Genomic DNA, 7,793 nt, shown 5'->3' on the forward strand with positions numbered 1-7,793 from the left:
TTTGAAATGATACAATCTTTAGCTAGCCTGACACTTTGCTGTGAGTAAAATTTTAAAAGCTTCAAATAGCAACTTTAATACCAGAATTTGTCCACTGTCTTTTTTATTTCTTTATTTTTTTTACTTTCAAACATTTAGGAATATTCTGAGAAGCTGAGGTGACAGGATACCTTGACTCATTATGTTATTATTTCAAAATTATGACAGTGATTCCACTTCAAGTAATTTACTACAGAGCAATGAGGATGTATGCTTGAAAATATATCTGAAACTATTGACCTTTCTAAGTGAAATATGTAGATTTGTAGGACTCTAGTGAGTAGTACAATGAAAATCAAAATTTCCTTAGTGGGATTGATAAAAGATTTGAGTCAGCAGATCTAACACATCCAGGTTCTTCGTTGATGGGTACCATCAAGCTGATATTGACACAAAGTAAGCCAACCAAGCCAAGGGACCGAATAGAATCGCTTCACTGAGTTTGCTGCTGTGTGCTATTTGTAGGTTCACACGAGCAGACTTCCCTCAGCATCCGAGAGCCCTTAACTGTTGTACCGGCATGCTTACATATGATAAAGGCAAGCATCCTTTTGAGAAGTGACAGTAAAACCTGAAAAAGAAGAACTCGTGTCAAGTGGAAACATGTCAGAGAAAGAAGGAAGGCTGACTTCAATATGTCCCATGAAAATTAATGCAAGGAAGCACACAAGTCCCCTCAAGTTCTGATCCTCGCAGAGGTCACTGTCAGGAGAGAAATTGCGATTTGGAAAATAAACTATACCACAGGGTCAAGTAAATGTACCACTGCAAAATCATAAACCCCTTTTATTAATCAAGAATTTCAAAATGCTAAGCTACTTGTTCTTTACATCCCTTCCATTTAGGTCAATATCCTTCTGAACATAGCCTTCCATCTCTCTAACCTTCCCTCAAGCAAAAGAAACCAGCAAAACAACAACTAACTGCCATTAGTAGATGCAGCTTCAAAACCACCTTTCCCTGCTCTTGTCATGGGTAGGTGGCAGCAAAGGTAAATTGCACATATGCAAATATCCTCTGTCAAATCCTCTGGCTTATCGGTCCAGTTGTGGGAATTTTTATGTTGGGGTGTATCCATGCTAAAGCTGTGTGTGGTCTTTGATCTTTGTCAGTAAGTGCTACTCAGTAGGTCTTTTTTTTTTTTCCTAATGGACACATGAATAGACATATGTCAGTGACAGAAAAACCTTTTTCCAAGTGCTCAAAAAGGAGAGATGACACTCTGAAGACTAAGGTGCATGTGTTCCATGCGATGGTTTTTTCCATCACTTCATATGCATTCAATTGAAAGATGATGACGGATATCCATTGTTGACAGCATTGTATTTCAGGATGGATCTTTACATGTTGTTCTTGACAATGATCGTGATAGCGTACTCCTTCGTTTCTCATCCCAGACACAGTAGACACTGAGGTGCCATGGATTCGTCTCCAACTCATAGCTACTCTGTGTAAAGCAGACTAAAGCACTCTAGTCCAAAGCCATCATGACAATTGTTGTTCTTTTGAATCCAGTGTTGCAAGCACTATGTCCATCCATCTCATTGAGAGTGCACTTCTCTGAGGATGTAGGTCACTGACCCTCTTGCCCAGCATAATATCCATTTCAAGGGGCTGCTCCAAAGATTGAAACTCACCACTCTCACTTGTAAGGAATATTCTGGATCTTCTGATGCCTGATCCCTGATTCTGTGGACACCGTGGGATCAGCTCCTCTCCACCCACCACCCACCACCCACTCTCATGACCCCTTGATAAATTACAAATTATTATTATTTTCATATCTTACACCTACCACTGCCACCCTTCCCTTATGGTTTCTGTTGTTCATCCCCCTGGAGGGGATCTGTGTGGTTATGTGTCCATCATTGTGGTTGCTTCCCCCTTCCTCCCCTCCTCTCTCCACCTTCCCCCTCCCTTTCTGGTATTGCTACTCCCATTCCTGTTCCTGGATTCTGTGTCATGAGCTCTTATCTCTTATCTGTGCAAGTGTACATGCTCCAGTCTAGCCCGCAGTGAAAGGTAGGACAGGGTCATGATAGTGGGGGATGAGGAAGCCTCAAGGAACCAGAGGAACATTGTGTGTTTCTTTGGGTGCTATCTTGTGCCCTGGTTGACTCATCCCTTCCTTGTGACCCTTCTGTGAGGGGATGTCCCATTGTCTACAGATGGGGTTGGGGCTTTTTCTCTGACCCCTCTCATTCTCAAAATATGGTTTTATTTGTTTGTTGGTTTGGGGTCTTCTGATGCCTGATAAATGATCCCTTTGACACCTCATGATCACACAGGCTAGTGTGCTTCTTCCATGTGGGCTTCTTGCTTCTCTGCTAGATGGCCGCTTGTTTAACTTCAAGACTTTAAGACCCCAGATGCTATATCTTTTGATAGCTGGGTTTTTTCTTTCTTTATGTATAATGTTCTTGATCTAATGCCACAATTGCTCTGGTCTTCAGTCATTCAGGTTCATCAAATCTTTTCTTAAGCTGTTCTCTAACTTCAGCTTTGATAGATGCAAGGTTGTATTTTGGTTCATAGACTTATATTACTTTTCTTCTATTTTAATCTGAAGGTGCACATGAGCAATTCATGGACTTTTCAGTAGTCAACCTCTGGTCTTATGTTGCCTCATCATATCAAGCATTTAGATCCTCTCTTCTAACAGATTTTTTCAGTTTGGTTCCTGTGTATCCCTTTTAATTACTATTTATGTTGCTGATAAAAGATATTTGCAAGTAAGAAGTTAGTGATCTTGCAAAATCCTATCATAGGATCTCTAGCTTCATTTCTATCTAAGGCTGTATTTTCTAGCTACTGGTCCCTATCCTTTATTTCTTACTTTTACTCTCCAATCATTATTATTTATCTGTGCACCTTGATCAATTTCAGGTAAAAGTTGGTTAAATTCTTCAATTTCTTCATCGCCAGTTTAGTGGTTGTTTAGTAAACTTGAATAATAGTTGTATTAACTGGTATTTCATTTTGGTATATAAGTATTATCCTATCGCATATAGCATTGTACTTCAAGATAGATATTGAAATGTCCTTTCTGATGAAATTAGGGATGTCAGTCCTCTTGAATGGGTCATTGCCAAGTACAGGACTGTCCTATTCAAATGTCTAATGCGAGTCTACTTCAGCTTAGTCCTGCCTGGGATATTCTTTTCATGCACTGCATTTCATCTTCGATTACTTCTAGTTTTCTTACATTCATATGCTGTACATCTTATGTACAAAAAGCTTAATGGTTTTTGCAGTTATTACTTCTTATTTTGTGCTGTGCCTCCTAAGCAGACGCAGCTCCCAAAATATTGACGCCGTTCAAGTTATGAATAAGGACTCTACTTTGTGGAAACAGCCCTTTCCCAGTTTTATTTTGAGTGTCTTCCAAACTGAGAGGCTCAAATCGGGTACGGTATCAAACACTGTCCCACTGCTAGTGAAACGGTGCTAAATGGCTGATCTCTCAAAAGTGGATCGCATATACCTTCATCATAGTCTGCTATTAGCCTAGAAGATCTAAATCTGTTCACCATGAGTGACATTGCTAGTATTTGAAATACAATTGATATCACTTCTAGTATCAGAGTGACAATCAAGCCCCACAGTATAACAAAGTGCCAGATGAGAGCGGTATATTCAAACACAATTCAAAATAAACAGTATCAGCTAATTATAACTTACTAGTGTCTGGGCTATTGATCTTAATTCATTCTATTTAATTTTTCTTATAAGTTCCAATTTTCCAATTTTCTGAATATCTATTCAGTTTATTAAAGAAGAACCATTAAAAAGCATGAAATAAGAGATTTGGATTTTTAAAAACTCAGACAAAGCAGATCATCACAGGCACACAGAGATTTAGGATAAAAATCTAATTGAAATAAGATGCTTTTATCATTTCTATTTCATACAACAAGTTTGTAACGTAGAGCATGACAAAATGTCAGCAGTGCAGTGTCACCTATTGAAAGTATCTGAGTGACTTGGGCACAATGCCACACTCATGACCTCTTAAATGAGCTGTGTATGGGTGTGGTGGTGCACATTTAAGATGGAAGTGATGATTATAGTGAAAACAAACTAATACTGTAATGCCATTAATACTGTCCTGACTTGTTCTGTGCTCTTATTGGAATGCACAATAGTCCATTTAAAAAACAATCGATGGAGATATGCAATATGTAACTTGATAGTTTATTTTACCCGAGCATCAATAAAGCCCAAAGGAGCAGTTAGTTCTGTGCTGTTCTACAGGGTCATTATGAGTTGGAATGGATTCTGCAGCAGTGAGCTTGCTTTGGGGGCTTGCAGATAGAGAGAGAGAGAGATGATAGAGATGTAGATATATAGATATACACCACTGTGGTGTAGAGATTATGATTTGGGCTGCCAGTCACATGACTGGCAGTTCAAAACCAGCAGCAGCTTCATAGGAGAAAGACTGGGCTTTCTACTCCAGTAAACAGTGACAGTCTCAGAAACTCAAGGGGGCGGGGATCACTACGAGTCAGCACTGACTGTATGGCAGTGAATATGGTTATAGATGTCAAAAGAGGTCCTCTAGGAAAAGCAGTACAACGCTGTAAAATTAGGATTAATGTCAGTGGAAAATCAGCAATTAGCACCTCCTTTTAAAGCCATGGATAGGAGGTGGGGACCACAACTCTGGTTACAAAAAGAAACTTGCATGAATTAACAGAAGCAATATATTTAAACAGAGAAATAGGTGATAAAATCATGCATGCATGGAAGGAACTATAAAAATTAAGTCAACAAATGGAAGACAGAAATAACATTTCTACCAAGGAAAGCCAGAATGAAGAAAACCTCAATATTGCAGCTGCCTTTGTTTCTAAACTTTCAGTTAAAATGAACATAAGTTAAGCTCAATCTATCGTCTCATTGTTTCATGAGCGTTCTGCTGTTCTCTCTTTCCTAAGGCAAGACAAGTTCGTTATAAAACTTTTGAAAACACAAGGGGCATGGGTAAACTATCCCATGGGACAGAGGTAACCAGTGCTCACAGTTTAAAACCACGTATATGTATTTGCAACATCAAATTATCTGGACTGTATTCATTTCCTACTGCTACTATAAAATAATAAGTAAATAAATGCCATTTTAAAAAGCACCCCAAACTCAGTAGATTAAAACAACACAAGCTTTTCTTATCAGTCTACAGTTTAGATTTCATTTAAAAGCAGCTCAGTAGCTAAAGTAGGAATTTCTGGGGACCACAAACACTTCAGCGCCAGGCTGCAACTCAGAAATAAGGAATTTCCAAAAGGTGTCAGACTCAGATACCAAAAAGCCTATGACGTAAAAGGTCAACTCTGGAATACACAGGCTCTCCATGCATTGGCATCCTCTCAAAGGAAACTGGTGGACAAGAGACAAGGTTTTAGCAGGACTAGCTCTTCCTGGGGGCTCTGAGGAACAATTTTGGCCCTGGCTTTTACAGCTTCTACTGACTACCTGTATTGCTTAATCTGCTGTGACCCTTTAGTCACCTCCAAAGTTTATCATTCCAGTCTCTGCATCTGTCATCACGCTGAATTTCCTTCTGACTCCAAATCCTTCCACATCTTTCTTAGATAAACATTTTTGATGATAGTAGGCCCATCTGCATAATCTAGGATTATCTCTTTAGCCCAAGATGCTTAATTTAGTCATATCTTCACGGTCTCATTTGTCATATAAAGTCACAGTCTCAGGTTCCCTGAATTATAACCTGGTTGTATTTGGGAACTTTATCCATTGAGCAATACTTACTGTCCACTCCAGTGATTTTCTCCTGAATTCTGACACAGGTGAACCCCCGTGTGCAGGGTACATTGTGCTGCACAGGGGGGTTAGTAGTTGTATTTTGTTGTTGTTTATTTGTTTGGGTTTGGATTTTAATTAGATCACCGTGTCTCTTTTCTGAATCTCCTTTGGATGAACTTGGATCTCTAACCCATCAGACTGTAGTCACGTGCTTAGCTGTGTGTGGCACCAGGGTTGCCACACTGACTCTTTTGCTGACTTCTGTAAAGTCAATTCTGACTCACAGCAATGCTGTAAGACTGAGCGGAACTGCCATATATAGTTTCTATGGCTGAGCCTGGAAGGTACAGTGGGTTGTATGTTATGCGGTTAACCTCAAGGCCGTGGTTCAAATCCACCAGCCACTGAGGAAAAAAAAAAGATTAAAACTTTCTGTTCCCATAATGATTTATGGCTTCAAGAACCCAAAGGGGCAGTTCTACCCTGTCCTATAAAGTTGCTGTGAGTCAGAATTGATTCACTGTCAGTGGTCTGGCCAAAAGTTTACATTTCTACCAAATTTTAAAGCTACTTGGGAATGGTTACAGGCTCTAGAGCTACCCATTATTCCCTTCCCTTACTATGTCCGATCATAAACTGACATGGTCACTCCACTGGGTCACTATAGTCCTGAGAAACTTGATTTATTTCTCCGTATGTGTAAAGTTATGAATATGCCACATTTCTCACTTAGCAAATGTTCTTCCTTCACCAAAATGATCTTCCCATCTGCCATGCACATTATTCAAAGTCCCATGTCTTAATATGTGTGTGTGTGTGTTCATGATCAGTTTCAGCCAGTATCAACGTAGCCTTCAATGTTGCTGTTGGCTCAGCAGTTCATGGTACGCTTCCCCTATCGTATCATTCCAAATCCTCTTCCCCAACCAGTATTTCCTCTTTGAGTTCTTGATGTTGAAATGCTACCCAAATTCCAGACTTTAAGAAGAGGTTAAGTTCTCCTAAATTACAACACGTTCTCCTAAATACAACTGAATGGAAACTCTGGGGGGTGTAAATGGTTAACGTACGCAGCTGCAAACCCATAGGTTGAAGGTTAGAATCTACCCAGCGGTGGTGAAAAGAAGTGCCTCTTGATCAACTTCCCCCACATCAGTCATTGATTTTGTGCTCTATGTAGCACATTTCTGATACCTTCCCGGTTTCCATGGCAACTGATTTGCTTTTGTGGAGGTAGCTCAATGCCTCTCTGGACCACCCTGCTGCTCCCCACACATGCTCTTGTTGTTCTGTTCTGCCAGCCCATTGAGACTTTGGGTTATGTGCAATATTTGGATTTTCATTTTGTTTTGACCATATTCCAATTGGATCCATTCCTTGCCTCAATTCTGCTACAGCCAGAACAAACTTGCAAAGGATCATTGAACACAAAAATTAAGAGAAAACTGGGATTGTACCTGATGCAACTGCAGTAGCCCACAAGGACATTTCAAATGTTTCAAATTTTTAAAAAATCTGTACACACACAAAACCTTAGCAAGGATGATTCTAAATGCGTTAATCAGGGGAAGCCACTCCGATTCCCCGTTCCAAGAGATGTTAGAGAAAGGCCTCATCAAAAAGAGACTGACACATATAGTCCCACTGGAACCTCCCCCCACCCCAAATGGTTCTAAATGCTTGCTTCAGATCCCTGCTTACGACGCCAACCACTATGGAGGAAAGCAGCTATCAACCCAGGGAATGTCGTACAATCTGAAGCCCAGCCAATACTGATCTCACTATCCCCCCTTTGCTACTTTCCAGTGGGAAGAACAATTATTTCACATGTTCACACTGAAGGATGAGTGCTACGAAAGACTAGCTCGAACCGTGCCTTGGACTTCATGTCTTACAGCTCTCTTCGCCACGCATTGTATTTGAGGCACATCACCCTTCTTTCCTTTTCTGTAAACCTTCCAAGCTTTTTATCCGGGCTCCAGACCTTG

This window comes from Echinops telfairi, unplaced genomic scaffold (genome assembly GCF_000313985.2).
Source record: "Echinops telfairi isolate 266 unplaced genomic scaffold, ASM31398v2 ScPeMD7_11;HRSCAF=52, whole genome shotgun sequence".
Classification (NCBI taxonomy): Eukaryota; Metazoa; Chordata; class Mammalia; order Afrosoricida; family Tenrecidae; genus Echinops; species Echinops telfairi.